The following is a 19342-nucleotide window of genomic DNA, read 5'->3' on the forward strand; positions in this document are numbered from 1 at the left end:
TCTTGGTCAGTGCTGGAAGGAGCGAGATTGGCCTATAATTAGAAGGCGCCTCTGGATCAAGATTGGGCTTCTTGATCAGGGTAATGACCATGGCTTGCTTCCAGGCCTGGGGCAGAAAACCCTGACTCAGGGATAAATTGAGGATAGGATTAGCTATGGGATTAATGACATCTGCCATTTTCGCTAAGAATTTTGCTGGACACGGATCTAATGGTGAGCCTGATTTAAGGTTCCTCATCAAGGCTAAGGATGCGGCAACCGGAAGGGGAGGAAAGTCTAGCAAAGCTGGGCCAGGAGGAGACAGGAAGACTGTCTCCGTCGGCATCGTAGATAAATCATCTAACGCTCTCGACGGGAAAGAATCCTGAATTAGCCTGATTTTGGTGGTGAAGAAATTGGCAATAGTGTTAGCCCAGGTCTCCACCGGGGCACCCTGAGTAGAGGTTGTCCGGGGGCTGGTAAATTCACGTACAATTAAAAAAATCTCCTTACAGGAGTTAGCTGCGTCTTCAATCCTTTTAGCGAAGTAACATTTCTTGCCCTGTAAGATAAGATCGTGGTAGGACTTCATCATGATTTTATAGCGTTGTTTGGCTTCAGGCTCATACTGGACTCTCCACGCCCGCTCAGCAGCTTTACATTGCCTACGAGCGTGGGCTAAATCCTCCGTAAACCAGGGGGCAGAGACCCGCCGGGCAGCAGATCTGGGTGGCTGTGAGGGAGCGAGCTCATTTAGTCTGGCAAGAAGCCAGGATTGTAGGCTCTCCAGATCTTTCTCCAGGTCGCCAGTACAGGAAACAGGGTGATCTGCCAGGGCATGCGTTAGCATGTCTGGGGTCACCCGGTGGAATGCCCTATAGCTGCTGCCCTGCTGCCTCATGACACTGGCCGGAGAGGTCACAGTAGAAGGTATTTCAAAGTGGGCAAGATAATGATCAGACCAGACGACTGGCAGAAGAGTTACAGCCATGATAGGTGTGGTGGAAAACACCTGATCGAGTGTGTGGCCTTTGTTGTGGGTCGGACCAGAAAGATAGGGGGAAAGGCCTAGAGTGGATGCAATATCCAGCAATTTGATGGCGTCCTGGTCATTATGGTCGTCCATATGGAAATTAAAATCTCCCGCCAGTAGGCACAGCTCCGATCTAAGAACAAGGATCGACATGGCCTGCTGGAGATCATCAAGAAAGGATCCCACTGGGCCCGGAGGTCTGTAAACAATCAGACCCTTCAGCGCTTGTTGCGGCGATAGGGAGATGGTAAAGGCTAAAGAGTCCGCCCCTGCGATGGTGTGAGTATGCGTGACCGTGCACGGAAAAGATTTTTTAACAACCAAGGCAACTCCTCCTCCCCTACCCTTGTCTCTGTCCTGTCGATGGATGGTATAGTCCGTGGGGATGGCTGCCACAATGTCCGGGTGGGAGGAATCATTCAGCCATGTTTCAGTAAGCATCAGACAGGTAGGACTGGTCGTTGAGAGGAGATCAAAAATCTCTTGAGTGTGTCGGTGCAACGACCTCGTATTGAGGAGTAAACAAAGGTGTTTTGTGCTACACTCCTTAGCAGGGATAGGGGAAGGGAAGGAGCGAACAGGGTGCCAATGGCAAGCAGGGCACGTATGTTTACCCTTATATCGGCCAGGAAAAACCGTGTAACACGACGCATTCCAGTTACGCAAAGAGTATAGCTCCTGAGCGGAATAGGAGAGCATAGGGGCCAGAGGTACCAGCCACGCCAGACGCTTCCGGGACGCTGGCGGGCGCAGACGGGCAGGACTCTAGCACGACTCCGGCGCAGGTCCGACGCATCCGCTGGTCGCGTCCGCTGCGCGGAGCCGTAAGTGCCTGTTTTTATAGTCCTTGTCTATGGCCTCCCCAACCCAGCCCAAATGAAGATGGCCGCCAAAACCGGCGTCCAGCCCTCGGCATCAATACTCAGCCGAGGGTGGGACCGGAGCTGCAGGGAGGGGGGAAAAAAAGAGTTTTTAAGCGCTGCTGAGCGCTGGGGGGTCTCTACACACTGCTGCAGGCTAAAAAATACAATTAGCAAGCACAGGTGAAAAAACGAGTAAAATCACGAAAATTAGTTTAAAATTGAAAGAAAAGCAGGAGACCTCCCGGCTTCCGCCTCAGGAGGGGAAAGGTGTGTGCAGAGTCTGATATTACCGCTTTCCAAGTCTCAGGTGCCTTTTATAGTCCTTGTCTATGGCCTCCCCAACCCAGCCCAAACGAAGATGGCCGCCAAAACCGGCGTCCAGCCCTCGGCATCAACACTCAGCCGAGGGTGGGACCGGAGCTGCAGGGAGGGGGGAAAAAAGAGTTTTTAAGCGCTGCTGAGCGCTGGGGGGTCTCTACACACTGCTGCAGGCTAAAAAATACAATTAGCAAGCACAGGTGAAAAAACGAGTAAAATCACGAAAATTAGTTTAAAATTAATTATATTGTAAGTAACCGGGGGCCTCATCAGTAGAAAATTAATGACCTCTGAGCAGCATAATGTTTATTATGTGTCTTGCCAACATTGATTGTGGTTTACTTTAAGAGGAAATTGGTTGATATTTGGGGGGAGGGTTTGTCTTGTTTTGTTATCAGTAAACTTTCCCTGTTTATAGATAACTGGGCAACACTATCGTGGTTCCAGGTGGTGCCGCCCCTCCTCCCTTTGTAAATATGAACAGTGTTTTTAAAAAAACGATGTTCTAATGAATGTAAATGTACGTTCTATCCCCCGTTCGCTCCCACATATGAAATCCTTCATTCCGGAAAACTGTCAACTCAATAATGCTCGGGGCACAGCACCTAGTGTTCGGAGTGCTCTTCCCGCAATAACCTACCGAATTTGATTTGATAGACTATAATGTTGATCTATCTAAAATAATCTGGGACACGCACAGGGTTCACATGACAACTGCCTTGACTCTTAGTTCACCAATGGCACTGTCGCCAAGGTGGGGGCTGGAATGCTTCACTTTTAAGAAGTACTTTTCAGCGCAGCGCTATAATGTGGACGTATCAATGTCCAAGCTTCCACATGTTAAAGAAATGAACTTTTTTTATTTTTGAAGGGACTTTATCATATTTTATGTGATGTTTGTTGTTTGATTAAATGGTGAACCGTTGCAGGGCTCGGCTCGTACACTGGCTGTAAGAGACAACAAGCCAGACCCATGGCCCGGCTCTGGGTTGGCTCGACCTGTTAATTTGGTGACTTACCCACTTTTGTGAAAGAGAGAGTCCCAGCACATGCTTCCACCCTCCTTTGCACACTCATCCACTTTATTTCTCTCTCTCTTTTGCTTCTTTCGTAAGCTCTTTCTGCCTCACCTTTCCTTCGCTCTCAGTTTCTGTCTCCCGGTAACATTTGCAAGAAAGTGGTATTTTCTGAATGGTTTCTCCAAAATAACGTTGGTGGGTGCTAACAAATGGTTTGGGTTATTAACTAACGGGAAGAGTGTGAGAGAATGGATTGCTGACTGGTGATTATGGGTGCTTGCTACCGGAGGAATAGACACGATGACGTAGGCTAAAGTCTTTGATCTTGTACATAAGCAAGTGATTGACTTCTATTGTAGCCCATACATTTCCCTCAGATACAATTGACATGTATCAGCACTCAACAGAATTGACAATGTCAAGACAGCGTAAGTTTAGTCCAACCATTTATCTTCCATCTCTTTAGTCTTATACTATCACCCAAAACCAGTTTTCTGCCACACCTCATTAATCTACCCTACTCTCTTTAAATCATTGTTACTGCTGGTGTAGCTTGTCCATTCTTCGGCTGAGATCATACCTTTTTCATCATAGTATATGGAATCTAGTCAAAGGGGGCTGGAAAGAACAGGTGGGCCCTGTGAGTTGGTTCTTTTGTAAGTAAAATTCTGTCATGAAGGCTTCCAATGGTACATAAAGGTATTTGCACTATTAAACCCATGTACTGTAAACACTGATTGATGAAACACAACAGGCAAGTATATGATGCCAAAATACACTTATTAAAAACATATTCGAGACAGCCCCTTTCAAAGCACTGCTGGTCAGATTAGTAAATACATTATAGGAATCCCATGCCTACAACTGCCTTCTGCAGTAGGCACCTTCTATGTCAAATAATGCAAAAAAATAATACACAACCCTGAACCTCAGGGCATCAATCACAAGACCTCCCATAACATACACTCTATGCCCCCCATCCTCCTTTAACTATTTCAAAGGTTGTCTGTGAAAATCATCAAACCACTGGAGTACGTGATCGCTGCACCTTCTTGGGATTTTCCACATCTCCTTAACGAACAGTGAAGACCAGGGTGTCACAAAAATGTCTTTTCAAGACATTAGTCCATCTCCGGCCGGGCCCTCTTCTCCAGTCCCAATTCCCACCTTCCCTGTCTTCTTTTTACTAACCTACTGTGTTTTGTCACTTTCTCTCTTCCTCTTAAACTCCACTCACTATCCTCCTCTGCTCCTGGTTGTATCACAGCCACCAAAACTACTTACTTCTCTTTATACTATTCCTTCTGCATTTCTACACCTTATACTATTCTGTCTACCAACCCCTACCAGCAGCAACCTCTACTATCTTTTCCCGTCCCCTCAAATCTCTTGCACCGCATACAATCTCTCCAGCTCCTCATCATCATCCTTCTAACCACTTCCTTCTAGTTTCGTCTTCCTGCCTTTCATTATCTATCTCTCCCTGTAATCTCCCTCACATCTTGCCTTGTATTTGTACCAGTGCTTACCATCTACAGAAGAATTGTTTAACTGATTGATGGAAAGGAATGTGTATAGGAGGCTGGCTAGTACATGGTATGCACCAATTCGTGAGGCACCCTGCACTAAGTCTAGGCAATCCTAAGTATTAGTTGTCATGGTCCCTCGATAACCAAATCTGTCAAGGGGTAACTGTGGAGAGCAGCTAAGGCTTGTTCAGGTGGGTGTAAAATGTGTACATTAACACACAGTCAGTCAGTCAGTGAATCTTACACTCTAGAAAGGACCACACCAGCGTTAGAAAAATACTTTTAATATTTATTAAACAAAACACTAGAAGTTCTTTGGTATGTCTCCTACCCTGAGATATCAATACACATAGAAATATACTTCAGAACAGGTAAGTAAAGCATAGAAAACACATGGGCCCCTATGGTGGGGCCAAACCAAATACTAAGAAAATGGAATGCGAGATGAGTACCAAACCAGGGCTGATATCCAAAGATGAAGAAGCCAGGGGAAGCACTGAACCACCAAAGATAAGTAGCTAGGGACCCCCGGCTGCAGAGGTGTTACACCTGGTCAAGTGTCCATAGGATAACAGGGGGAAAGTCGCTGTTGGTATTGTACGGTTTCAGGGCCCTTCTCATAGGACCCTGAGGAAACCAGTTGGATCAAGGAAGGTTGGAGAGCCACTATTTATGATTTTAACAGTGGATGCTTGTTTTATCTGTTTTGTACAAAAAGAAAGTGGCAAAAACAAATGTGTTAAAAAAATAACATGTGACTTATTCACAGCTCCCTGAAGCACACTGTATGCTCAGTTGTGTATAATAGAAAAGTTATATGCAATTTTGCTTTTATCTGCAATTAATCGTGCAGTCATCCAACAGTTAGACTTTTCTGGAAAACTGAAACCAAAATGGTGGACATGCTCATGAAGATACCAGCATTTCATGTTAAAATCACCAGAACAAAAACATCTTATTGAAAACAGAAAGGTACCTTTGCAGTAATCCGGTATTCATTTTCAAATCATCCTAAAGTCATCAGGGACAATCTCATCCTGTAATCTTGTAAAGTAATCAGATACTCATTTTCAAGACATCCTTAAATCATCATGAATAATGACACCTTCTGAAGTCATCAGGTACTCATTTTCAAGTCATCCCTAAATTATCATGAATAATGACACCTTCTGAAGTCATCAGGTACTCATTTTCAAGTCATTCCTAAATCATCAGAAATAATGACACCTTCTGAAGTAATCAGGTACTCATTTTCAAGTCATCCCTAAATCCTCAGGAATAATGACACCTTTTAAAGTCATTAGATACTCATTTTCAAGACATCCTTAAATCATCATGAATGATGACACCTTCTGAAGTCATCAGGTACTCATTTTCAAGTCATCCCTAAATCATCAGGAATAATGACACCTTCTGAAGTCATCAGGTACTCATTTTCAAGTCATCCCTAAATCCCCAGGAATAATGACACCTTTTAAAGTCATTAGATACTCATTTTCGTCATCTTCAAATCATCAGGCAGAGTTTTTAAGCTTTGTTGATGACTTCAAGAGCTTGATGATGTCTGATGATGTGAAAATGACTTCTAATGTAGTTAAAAGATCATCGAATTACTCTAGGATGGCTTCTAATGTAATCCTGTTTGACCTGGCTTTATGCTGACTGCTCACGTTCACACACCACTTAAGCTGTGCCCAGCCCCCTGCTTTTTCTTCCATACACTGGCTTCATCTTTACTATATCACCGCACATCTGCTGCCGACCCGCTACATGCTTTCGCCACCCAGCACATCTTCTTAGGGTTCCCTCCTTTCACATTAAAAAGCGCTGTCCATTGATTTATGCATTAGTGCAAGTCTAGTGTTGGTAAATTAGGAATAATTTATATAAAACTCTATATTCACCTGGCAATTATACTGCTCTTAGTTTTAGCATTCATTTAGAATTCATTTAGACAGCTCTCAAACCTATTTTAACGGATTTCCTCACATGTTTCCCGTTTTAGATGTATATTTCATAACGTAAAAAATTCTGACTTGCACTTCTTTGTTCCAATGTTTGTACCGCAATGGCCTGTAAGAAAGAACCAGGTGGCCAACATAGTGCGCCACTCATCTGCTATTCTCTCTCTCCCCCCTGTTCATGCTTGTTATTGTCGCACCCTCTGCTCTATCTGCAATCTCTGTATTTTGGTATGCTCCACCCTTCAAATGTACTTGCTGACCTCGGGTGTTCTCTTCACCCTGTACATATACTCTCCATGCTGATCATCTTCTCGCCATCTTATTCATATGCTCTATTGTCCCCTTCTCCCTATCTGCTTCCCATACTCAACATGTGCTTTCTATATCTGCTCCCCAAAATGCAAATTTGCCATCCCTGTATACACTTTCCAAGCTGTTCATGCACATTCCAAAGTCCATTTATACTCCCCCACCCTTTCTGTTTGCCATCCTGTACATCTTCTCCCTCACAATGTGCTCTAACTATTAGAGATGCTATTTTCTCATCCCTATACGTTCTTCCTCCAGATGCACTATATACCCTCCAAATTCTCTCCATCCTGCATATCCGCAGTCTAAACTCACTCTCCGCGTCTGTTCCAGACACCACCTCAACATTTGTGTTGTACGTGCTCTACATCCAGTCTCCATCTCCCACTTCCTCATAATATACATCCACTCTGCGAACCCGCTTAATGCTCTACATGCCCCCTCCACTTTCTATCTGCTCTCACCACCCAGCACACCTGCTCTCCACACTGGTCATGTACTTTTCGCCCTCTAAATATGATTTCTACCCTGATCCCCAACCCCTGCATCTGTCATCTAATCCATACATTGACCTTTCACATATACTCTCCATCATGTACATCCACACTCTACATTGTACATCAACTCCCCACATCATCTCTATTAGCTCTCCATGTACCCTCCATCCTCTGTGCCCTCCACCCTTTGACACTGTACAGCTGCTCACCTCCAGACACTCTGCACTTTCCAGATATGCTCCCCTACTCCAGATGCGTTGCTGCTCTTCGCATCCTCTCCACTCTAAACATCTCTCTACTCCTTGTATGCCATGTCTATTCACACTACATATGCTTTCCTTAGACTATACATGCACTCTTCACACTGTACATCCATGCTCTTCATACGTACATCCGCTTTCAGCACTCTCCATGCAATGCATGCGGTTTCTACACTATTCAGGCACTCTACACATCAGCACCCCAGCATGTACATCTACATGCTAGTATCTAGCATTCTCCATCCGTTACATCTACTCTTCACATTTGCTACCCAGCATGAGCATCCAGTCTGCACATTCTCTCCACCTTCTACAACCACTCTCCACATCTACGCTCCAACCAGTACATATACCTTCTAACCTCCACCTGCCATTCTCAATCCTGTACATTCCTTCTCCACAGGCCATATCCCCTATGAGTATCCATTCGACATGCCTCCCGCTCACAATCTAAATTTGCTTTCCACCCGCACATCTGCAATGCCACTGCACAGGTGGTCCCCATGCTCCCATTACATCAGCTGTGCCTCTTCTCTTGACCTTTCAACCCATCATGTCTTCTTCCACTCTCCACCATACACATCTATGCTTCGTGCCTGCTCTGTGCGCTATACATGCGCTGCCCACCTACAATCTTTACACTGTATATCTGCTCTCCACTGTCTACATGTGCTCTCTATGCAGAGCCAGACTGGGAACAGAAACCGGCCCTGGCAAACTGCTCAGCCGGCCCCACCTGGGGTGAGGGGGAGTGCAGCCGAGCAGTTTGCAAGGGCGGGGTTCGGCCGATTTTGTTACAGGGCCCGATATTGCTGACCTCAGTTAACAAAAACATCCCCCAGCGACCCCAACTTACCCCCACCCTAGCGGCCTACCGGTGAAAGGCCTGGTGCCCGTTAAGGGCCGTCCGGTCTAGTCTCTATGCTTTGCTTACACTCCACTCTATTCATGCCCTCCTGCTCTCTGCATTTGATCTTCACACTTGATGAGTGCTTTCCACCCTCTATTTCTGCCATGCTCTAGGCTCTCTCCACCCTTGCTTTTAACATATGTTCTCCAACATGGACTGGCTCTAATACTCTATCAACTTGCACACGCCCTCTCCACCCTGCCAATCCGCTGTCTACCTTGCACATCCATTCTGCATATTCACCTTCAAAACTATATTACTCTACAAACTCCACTAGTGCTTTATAGCCTGTATGTCTTATCTCATTCACCAAAGTGTGTTCTCCTTCCTGCACAAGCACCCTTCATGTCCACGATCCTCTCCCACTATCAATGTCAGTTCTCCAATCCTCCTCACCGTATCAGCAGTGCATGTTGTTGTTCCTCTCTCCTTTCTGCACATCCACACTCAACTGTCTGCATTCTCTCTCCATTGCACATCCACTCCCCAGTCCTTGTTTCCAACCTGTATACTTGCTTTCACCATTGATGATCCATTTCACCCTGTACTGATTTCACCTTTCATGTGTGATTTATGCCCCTTCTAGTCTACATCCGTTGTCCCCCTCTCCAAGGCCCACCTGCACTGTACAACACATACTTCTGCTTTCTACATCCACTCTCTGCCTTTGCTCTATTCTCTCCACCCTCTATATCTATCTCCTTTCAAAGGCTCTCTATCCCCCATATACGCTCTGCGCCTACCAAGTCTACTCTTACACTCCATGCGGGCACCACCCAACACATTTGCACTCCCAAGTGCACAGTCCATGCACTAATTTGCTCTCCATCCTTCACAACTGCAATACATATGCACTAGACCTTTAACATTTGCTGTCCACTGTGTGCATCCGCTCTCTACCCCGTACATATGTCCTCCACATCCACTCTCCAAATTATACATACACTCCCTGGCTTTCACTTGATTGTCGACCCTTTATCGGCTCTCCATCCACCAGGTATACTGTCTACCCTATCCATGCACACCCTGCAAATCCACTCTCCACCCTGTATTTTTACTCTCTACTGTCCACACCCAGTCTCACTGTTCTCCACACCCATACGACAATTGCAGTGCATGCTCCACCCTGTCCATCCACACTCAGTGGTCCACCTCCTCTCTCCACATTGCACATCTACTCTCCTAACCCTCTCATCATGCTGTATAGCTGCTTTTACCCTCATTATCTGATTCACCTTTTACTCTAGGTGTCAGCCCTATACCTGTGCTCTCCATGCTGAATATCTGCTCTCTAAACTTTCTCTTCACCCTCCATGTGTGATCTTCACATGCACCTTCGATAATACATCCAATGTCTACTCTCTATATCCTCTCTCTAAATCTGTTCTCCACCCTTCACATCCATACAGAACCCTGTGCATCCACTCCCCAAGTGCCACCTCCACTCTCCCCATGTACATCTGCTCCCTACATCCACTCTTTCCTCTCCTGATGCACAACATTAACTCTCCACCCTTTACATTTGCTTCTTTCATTGGCTCCCCCTTGAATCCATTCTCTCCTGCTGCCATATCTGCTTTTCACATGCCCTCCAAATGTGCTCACTACCCAGTACTTGCTCTCTGCCCTACACATCCTGTACTGTTCTCTCGGACATCTGCATGCCAACCTATGTATGTGCTCTCTGCCCTCCTCAAGTTCACATTTGCTCTCCGATCAACTTTTGCTTTGTGCCGTATACATCCATTTTCTGTCCTGTGCATGCACTCTATAACCTGCACTTGCCTTGTCCACCCTCTCCATATGCTCTTTATTTGTAAGATGCACTCTCTATCCTATTCATTGACTCCATTCCACACGCATTCTCCATAACCATTGCCATGCATTGTAGGCTCCATCTCGCTCCACTCAATACACCTGTTGTCCGAGATTTGTCTGTCTGTTCCACCTTCACGTTCCAAACCCCCTTACCACACTGTATATCAGCTCTCAATATCTGCTCCTTGTCCTCCCTTTATTCTTTCCACTGTACATCCATTGTCACTCTCTCTTTCGGTTGTACAGTGGAACAACGCAGGGAAATACATTGAATGCCTTAACAATGCATTTTTTACCCTCCTTTTTTTAAGTGTATGCTTTTACAATGCATGCCATTATATAATGTATTTGTGGGGTGAGACCCCCCCATGCTCCTAACTTACCTTAAATGCGTGGCAAAGCCATGTGTGGTAAAGTCATTATTTCCCCTCTCTTTCCACCCTCTAAATGTGTTCTCCATCCTACACATCCACTGTAACCCCTCCCTATCCATTCTTAAAGCGCCACCTCTGCTTTCCATCATATACATTGGCTCGTTATATCCATGATCTTTTTCCCCCATTCTCTCTCTGCACATCAGATCTTCTTTCAGTGCCCTACATAGACTCTTGGCCCTCTATTACCAGTTTATTCTACTCCTACGTTGGCTCCCCACCGTTGAAATACATAAACACTTTGTCTGCCATATACACTCTCCACCCAGCACATTCACCCTCTACATTTGATGTCGTATGGTTCTCTTGACATGCTCTCTCCAGTCTCCAATTGTGCTTGCCACCCTGTACATTCTCCCTTTACCTTTCAAATAGGTTTCCTACCCTCGTTGTTCTTGTTCCACCCATCATCACTTGCTATCTTCACCATTTACATTCACTCCACCCAATAGTTCCCTCTTCGCCCACCTCATGCTGTTTCTACTCTGCACATGTATCCTCTTCCTTCTATATCTACTGTCCCTGGATCACATCCTTCGCTCTATATCAGCTGTACAAGCTCGACATCTATTTTTCACCCTATACATCTGCATTCTGCAGCCCGCATATTTTATCCATGTTCCACTGCCACGGTTATCTGCACATAATACCCACTTACTAAACACTATATATTAGCTTTCACACCTGATCATCCTCTGTCCATCGGGTATCTCCACATTCCTGCCCTCTACATGTGTGCTACACTCAGTACATATGTTCCCCACATTCGCACTTTATTTGTATGTTCACTTTCTACCTTCAACATGTGTATTCTACCCATCACTTACACTGCTAGTGTATACACATTGTTTACTCTCTGTATCCATCATTTACATGTTGTTTACCTCACATATCCAATCTAAGCCTTCTGCATCCACTCTCCAAGTACCACACCTTCTCTGAACTCTGGACCTCTGTTCTTAAACACTTGCTCTAGACATTCCTAACACCACTTTTGCTCTCGCTACACTTCATCCACTCTCCACCACCTTATCTGCTAAATACTAGAGTCACTGACTGCCAGCCTTTTTCATTCTGTCTCCGCTTCACAATCTCTATTAACACCATTTAAGTTCCCTCTGTGTGAACCTTCTAGCCTTTAAATTAATCTTCTACATCCTCTCCTCTCCCATGATATGATGTTGGTACGGAGTTGGACACCATACTCGGAGTCAGAGTCAGGAGGATCAGAGATGATTGATGGTACGACTTCAAGAAATGCCACCAGAAGAAGATGAAAGTTTTCAAATTCACTGAAACCAACCAATTGATGATTATGATGATGACTTTGAAGTGGCCTAAAGGTAAACGACAACCTAAACGTCTCTGTAGTGGTGGTGGTGATGGCGAGCGTGGTGTGACTGACAGCGGTGCATTGATTCAAGTTTTTCTTCATTTGGAAAATGCTACGTTGGGGGGAGGGGTGTGTGTGTCTCTGTCACTATCCTTGGGGGACTTGGGTGTGATAACACACTCACATTGTGGGGACTTGAGTGCACTATGGGTCCTGAACCCAGGTCCCCATAAGGCAATGTCTTCTAAATGATATAAAAGGACTCCAGGAACATCTGTGTCAATTTTTACAACTTTTTAAAAAATAGCCTTCTGGGGACCTTTGTTTCATGAAGTGTGTTAATAGTTTTGCTCAGCTCTGCTCCCGAAGACAGGAGGTGGTACTGCAGTCTCAAACACACTTTGGATTTAAACACACTTTGCTCACCAGAAACAAATGCTAGCAGCAGAAAGGACAGACATTTCAAAGACAAAGCTGCATAATCCAGTATTTATCTGGTTATTTTTCATTCAAATGAACATTTTTTCTATTTAGTCAAATACAATTGTATTTACATGGAGCTATTAAATGTATAAACGTTTAGTGTCCGAAAATTGTTAGTTGTTGTGTAAACATTGCTAAACAAATTAGTCAGTTTTGAATCCCAGAATACTTCACTATTGCCGCTTGATCCTTATCTTCAATTTAAAAATGATGGTGCACTGCACTGCGATATGATATAACTGATCTGATCTTTGTTTGCAAATATCGTAGAGGCATCAATGCATATAGCTATGTTTAATACTTTATCAGGAATTTGGAGTCTTTATGTTGCTTTGCCTTTGCTCACATATTAATATGCACTATGGAATATGTACTTTTAGATGATGGCTAAATGAGCCAATGACTAGCTTTGCATTGTGCTATGAGCTACATTCTCGCAGACAATGCATTGAAGCAAATTCATGCCTACAACATATTTTTAACACAAAAGGTATGTGCCTATAACATTTGTGAAAGTCTTAGAAATCATATGAAAATATCACCATAATATTTATTTTGAGTGATTGACAGACGAGGACAATATACAGTTTGGCATCAGTGCATTATTCACTACGTACTGCACATTTGCAAAGTGATCTTTGACTTAAGCTGCAGAATACCTTTGTAGTAGGTCTACGCATCTAGACTTTTTTCCTTATATGACTATTGAGTTAAACAGAATGTTTGAATTCCTGCCTTTCCATGTAGATATTAGCATGTGCAAATTATGGGTTTTGTATATAGGAACTTAATAGTTTGCATGCACTTAAAATTAGAATAATATATGTTGGTTGGCTGAGTGTGTGCAAAATCTTTTATAGCCTTTAGATAAAAGCAAACCACCTCTATGTTCAGGCAGACTACAAATTAGCACTACTGTGTCAGGGTGATATATACATACTAAGTTACTGTTTTCATAGCCTCACATCTGTGTTTATTCACATCCCCCTTGTTAGAAACAAAGCAAAATGGGAGGCTCTACTGGTGAGTGCAAAAATCAAAGGCAGCTCCCCTGATACTGTAATAATGTAATCACATTCAGAAAGCATTGCATGTCCCATAATTTCACATTACTATAATCAATTGGTATTAGGTAGTGGCAATAACGCGCTTTTATAAAGCACTTCATACCACACGTAAAGGCAGAAATAAGAGATGTTACTATTTATTTATTTATTAGTTGAATTTGTAAGGCGCTACAGCTCCCCAAAAAGGGTTTTCCGGCGTCGGAGTGGACTGGCTGGAATATTAGCAGCTGGGGGAGAATTATTGGTTAAACAACCAGGTCTTCAGGGATTTTCGGAGGCGGTGTAGACTGTTTCTTTCCGGATAGCTGGGGGGGAGTGAATTCCAAAGAGAGGGGCCAAGGTAAGCAAAAGATTTGCCACCCATCCTGGATAGTTTAAATCTGGGTACAGTGAAATTCTCATGGGTTGATGAGCGGAGGTGACGGGCAGGCACATAGGGGTTAACCAAAGATTGCAGGTACTGTGGAGCCATGCCAGTTTTAATTTTGAACATGTAGCTCAGGGCTTTGAACTTAATCCGGTTCTCCACCCTGAGCCAGTGTAGGTCCCGTATGTGACTGGAGATGGAGGAGGCTCTGGGGACCCTGCAGAGTAGTCTTGCTGCAGAGTTTTGTACCATTTGTAACCTACGCGTCACAGCCTTGTTAGACCCAAAATATAGAACATTTCCATAGTCCAGCCCTGAGGTGATAAGAGCTTGGACTACTGTTCTTTGGGTAGACTCTGGCAGCATCCAGATGATCTTTCTGAGCCACTTTAGAATGGTGAAACATGTGGCCGCAACCTTGATTGCCTGATTGTGCATAGTGAGTGAGTCGTCAATGGTTACGCCTAAATTACGGACATAGCTCGATGGCCGGTGAAGTGCACCCATCTCACTGGGCCAGTGTAGTGGGCCCCATGAATCTTTGTTTTTGCCAAGTTTCAGGACCTCAGTTTTTTCGCCGTTTAGTTTTAGATAGTTGGTGTGCCTCCATGAAGCTATTTTCCCTAATCCAACCTGAAGGGGGGATGAGACACAGGTATTTGCATTAGAGAGAGAAGATAATCTGGGAGTCGTCAGCGTAGGAAAAGAGAGTTAACCCAGCCTCTTCTGCAGTGTCAGCTATATAGGTTAAAAAGCAAGGGGCTAAGGATGGAACCCTGGGGCATCCCATAAGGTAAGCAGTGTTTGTCAGAGGTGGCAATTGCGGAAAAGATTTGGAAAGTACAGTTATCCAGGAAGGAAGTTAGCCATTTTAAAGCTGTGCCACGGATGCCGAGTGACACCAGCCTGTTTACAAGTATTGAATGAGATACTGTGTCGAACGCTGCGCTTAGGACTAATAGTATAAGAGTGACAGAATCACCAGCGTCCAAAGGATGCCGCAGCCGTTCCGTGACCCCTAATAGTGCAGTTTCTGTAGAAAAACCCATTCGGAAACCAGATTGAGAAGGATGGAGAAGTGTATTGGTTTCTATGAATTTGGAAAGCTGGGAGTGGATATGTTTCTCCAGGATTTTCGAGAATGCCGGTAGTAAGGAGACAGGCCTATAGTTGGAAAGTGTGTCGGGGTCGGCATTAGGCTTTTTTAGAAGAGGGATCACCATGGCGTGCTTCCAGGCTGACGGGACTGAGGATTTGAGTAGGGAGGCATTTAGAAGATTTCAATATCAATGGGGAGTGGATCACAGGTCCTGAAAGAACCAGGGTTAGCAACAGCAATGCTGTTAAGAAACCCTCAATCACGTGTTGATTCGTAGGTGGAAAGTGGCGGTATGTTCCATAATCCGCCTTTTGTTTGACAGCGTGACAGCATCATCATCGGGTTAATCGTGTGCTTCCTCCACCCGGAGGTGATACCTCTGGTTATTTCAGTTGTGATCAGAGAATAGTGCTCAGTGAGTAGTGAAATGTGAGGTGATAATCAAAGGAGTTAAAATAGACTCGAAACACCAGTTTGAAACTTTATTAAACCTGGGTACGAGTTCAGTTTAAAAAGGGGTGTATGTGTGTGCACAGATCAGATTATTTAGGGTCTGGTGCACTCTCATATTGTGTCCGAAAGTAAGGTCGACATGTTTCAGCCTTGTAACATGCCCCGGAGGGTCATACAGGCTTTCATCAGGACCTAGAGTGTGTGTGGGAGGCTCTATTATTTGGAAGGGACTCCCTCGTGAGGTGGGTGAATATAGTTCTTCACCAGCCAATCTGGGTTCAATTGGAACCTGTTTTTGCAGAAAGGGAAGAAATGAGAGGGGGGAAGGAAAAAGTAAACCATAATAAAGAGTTAAAAAGGGTATGTAAATTGTCCTAGATTATGCTGTGATGACGTTAAAAATTTGAGACATCAACTGTCGTAGCAATTGAGAAAATGGCAATATTTTTACATTGTCGCCAAGAAGGCCAGATCACATTGGTTTAACCACAGTAACGGCAAACAACAGCCCTCCTTTTCGAGGATGTAGTACACGAAACACATGCAATTCACCAAAGGGGACCAAGTCGCAAACCATTAAACACAAACACATGGACCGGCTTGAAAGGATTTGAACTGGTGACGCATTCAGAATGGAACATACAGGTAAGATAAAAATGCAGAAGGCAGTTTGTTCAAGATGTAACGACTAAGCTGCTTCACGTTATCATTAGAAAGTACTCGAGTTTATCAAGTGGAAAATGGTTTTGCCGAATTCAAAAATTCAATACAGAATTACTGACACTCTCGATATTTAGGGAACAGGTATTATGCTCTCTTCGTGTAAATACGGGAGAGATAGTTATCCTCAGCGTTTTCAAAGTGAAGGAAAACAAATAATTAAAGATACCTTAATTATTCTTTTTTCGAGGGTTACTTCTGGTGTGGTGAGTAGTGCACGCTCTTAAAAAAGAAGAAGAAAAATAGAAAATAGAGACATTTAGAGATACTAATACTTTACGTATCTTCTTCGGCGTCTTCGCGTGTCAGGAGCAGTACCTTTTCGGCGGCGGTAAGTGACTTGTTCTGTCACTGTTTCTCTCAACCCGGTATGTTTCACAGAGCAGCCGGGTTGAGATAAAGGGAAAATACGCAGAAAGGAAAAAAGGACTTCAGTCGCGAGTGGTTGTTCCTCTCTTTTTTTCAAATGTGCAGAACTTTACTCCAGTCTGGTTAACCCAATAAACAGTTATGTGCAATGAGCATAATAGTCGTGCAGAAGACTATCGGAATTAAAAAGCGGCTCCACTGTTCTGTTAGTTCAATACTTATTCCATGGGAGGTATATATTGGGGAAAAGTATTTTGGTACTTAACGGCGAGTGGTGTCACTCTCCCTAAAAAGTCGTTTTTGCTCGATGTTTTTTTACACCACGCTTCATACTAGCTGTGCCTTTGTTTGAACAGGAGTGCTATCCTTTGCGGTGTTATTATATCAACCATATACTTGTTCTTGGACGTCCAGAGCATGGTCTCAGTTTGTTACTTCTTGATGCTGAGCCACGAGATATTATCATTTAGTCCGTGAGTGTGTGTATGAAGACGATACACCCACCTTTGTTCCTTCTCGAACAGTATACTTTCTGCGTTGTCATTCTTCGTTGTTAGAGTCTCTAGGACCACCCATTGAAGGTGATTTACTGTGTGGCCCTGCTCAAGATAATGACCGCTCATCTTTGTTGTACTTTTTTTACACTTGATGTTACTTCTGTGTTCACAGAGTCGTAGCTTGATTTTGCGACAGGTCATCCCTATGTAACGTAATCCACAGGGGCAAGTGATCATGTAGATTACATGGGTAGTGTTACAGTTGGTGTGGCTTCTTATGGTCCATCTCAAGTCGGGCAACAGTTGTAAGGTCTTGGTTGCCTTAGTGAGATGACAGACCGAACAGGAGCCACAGGGATAATGTCCAGTAACTGGTGCATAGTTCCATAGATTTGAGGTGATTGTCAGATTTGATTTTGGTGGTGGTCGTGTATGCACTAGTATGTCCTTCAGGTTTCTGGTTCGTTTGTTGGAGAACCTCGGTTTTGGCCATTTGAGAGTTCCAGATGTGAGGATTTTCCAGTTCTTATTAATGATCTTTTTGACCTCATTCTATACTATGCTGTAAGTACTCACACAGGTGATCAGATCTTTAGTGGGTTCCTTAGTTGTTGACTCCATGAGGGTCTCCCTTTGTTGATTTCTTGCCCTCTTCTCACTTTTCTTGATAATGTGCATAGGGTAATCCCTGTTTTGCAAATTTTTGCAAAGGTCTTTGGCTTGTTCCTTGAAATCTCGGACATTACTGCAGTTTCGTCTTAGACGGAGAAATTGCCCATATGGAAGATTTTCTCTCATTGGGCGTGGATGAAAGCTCTTGAATGATAATAAACTGTTCTTGGAAGTAGGCTTGAAGAAGGTTTTCGTCTGGATAGTTTCATTCTTTATGAAAATGGTAACATCCAGGAAGTCAAGTATGTTGGAACTAGCTGAATAGGTGAATTTTAGCCACTCGTCCCTGGTATCATTCAAGAGCTTTCATCCACGCCCAATGAGAGAAAATCTTCCATATGGGCAATTTCTCCGTCTTTGGAGAATTCTCGGCTGATTTTGGATGTAAAACAGACCTTGTTCCAGAGGGGTGGGCAGGTGGGTCTGGCCCACCCAAGGAGAGTCCTCTGGCCCACCCAAGGCTCATTGCCAACAAGAATGGTGCCCATTTGTATTATTTTTAATAATTCACGTATGTTGGCAGCTCATGTTTTCTGTCTCATGGATTCACTTGCTTAACTAGCTGTGACTTGCAATACTTTGTGTCTGTATGATAGGGTGATGGAGTGTGTAGTACAACATTTGTATACCTTCCCCATTTCTGCATGTTCATACTAATTTGAATAATCTATGAATTGTAATAATATTAATGTGTATTGAGTGGTACCTAATCAACCGTACTAATGTATGAATGACACGTGGGATTTGCATTTGCATGGCAAAAAAAAATAATTTGTAAACTAATATATGTACGCATACTAATACTAGAAAAATAGAATATTGCATGATATATGTTGCTTTTGTAACGTAATTGTAAATTGCACCAGATGACTTCATTGGGTTAATATAAACGCTTTAAATGTCGCCATTATGCTAGATAATTACACACACATAGGGGAATTAGTGAGGGTTAAACATTTTATACGTTAATTCCATGTTTTAATTACTTTTGTGTTTTCTTTCGCTTAAGTTGACCGATTGGGCCTTTGTCAAAATGGCTGCCCTACGGACACGACGAGACAGCTGCCATTCCACGAGGTTTCAGACCAAGTGCGCATGCTCCAGGCTCCTGAACAATTGGCCTCAAGATGACCTACACAGCATTTTCTCAGACAAGGTCGTGACTGGACTAGGGCCAAGAACTTTAACAATGGACAAGTTTTATAAACCGGATGGATCATGTCTGACAGTGTGACATCATAGACTTTGGGAAACCGAAACGGACGATCTTAACCATCCAATCAGAATTACCTAAACTGACTTTTTATTACATTTTGTCATTAATTTCCTTATAAAAGTTGGAAGACTAA

Source organism: Triturus cristatus, chromosome 4_1, assembly GCF_964204655.1.
Source record: "Triturus cristatus chromosome 4_1, aTriCri1.1, whole genome shotgun sequence".
In the NCBI taxonomy this organism is placed as follows: Eukaryota; Metazoa; Chordata; class Amphibia; order Caudata; family Salamandridae; genus Triturus; species Triturus cristatus.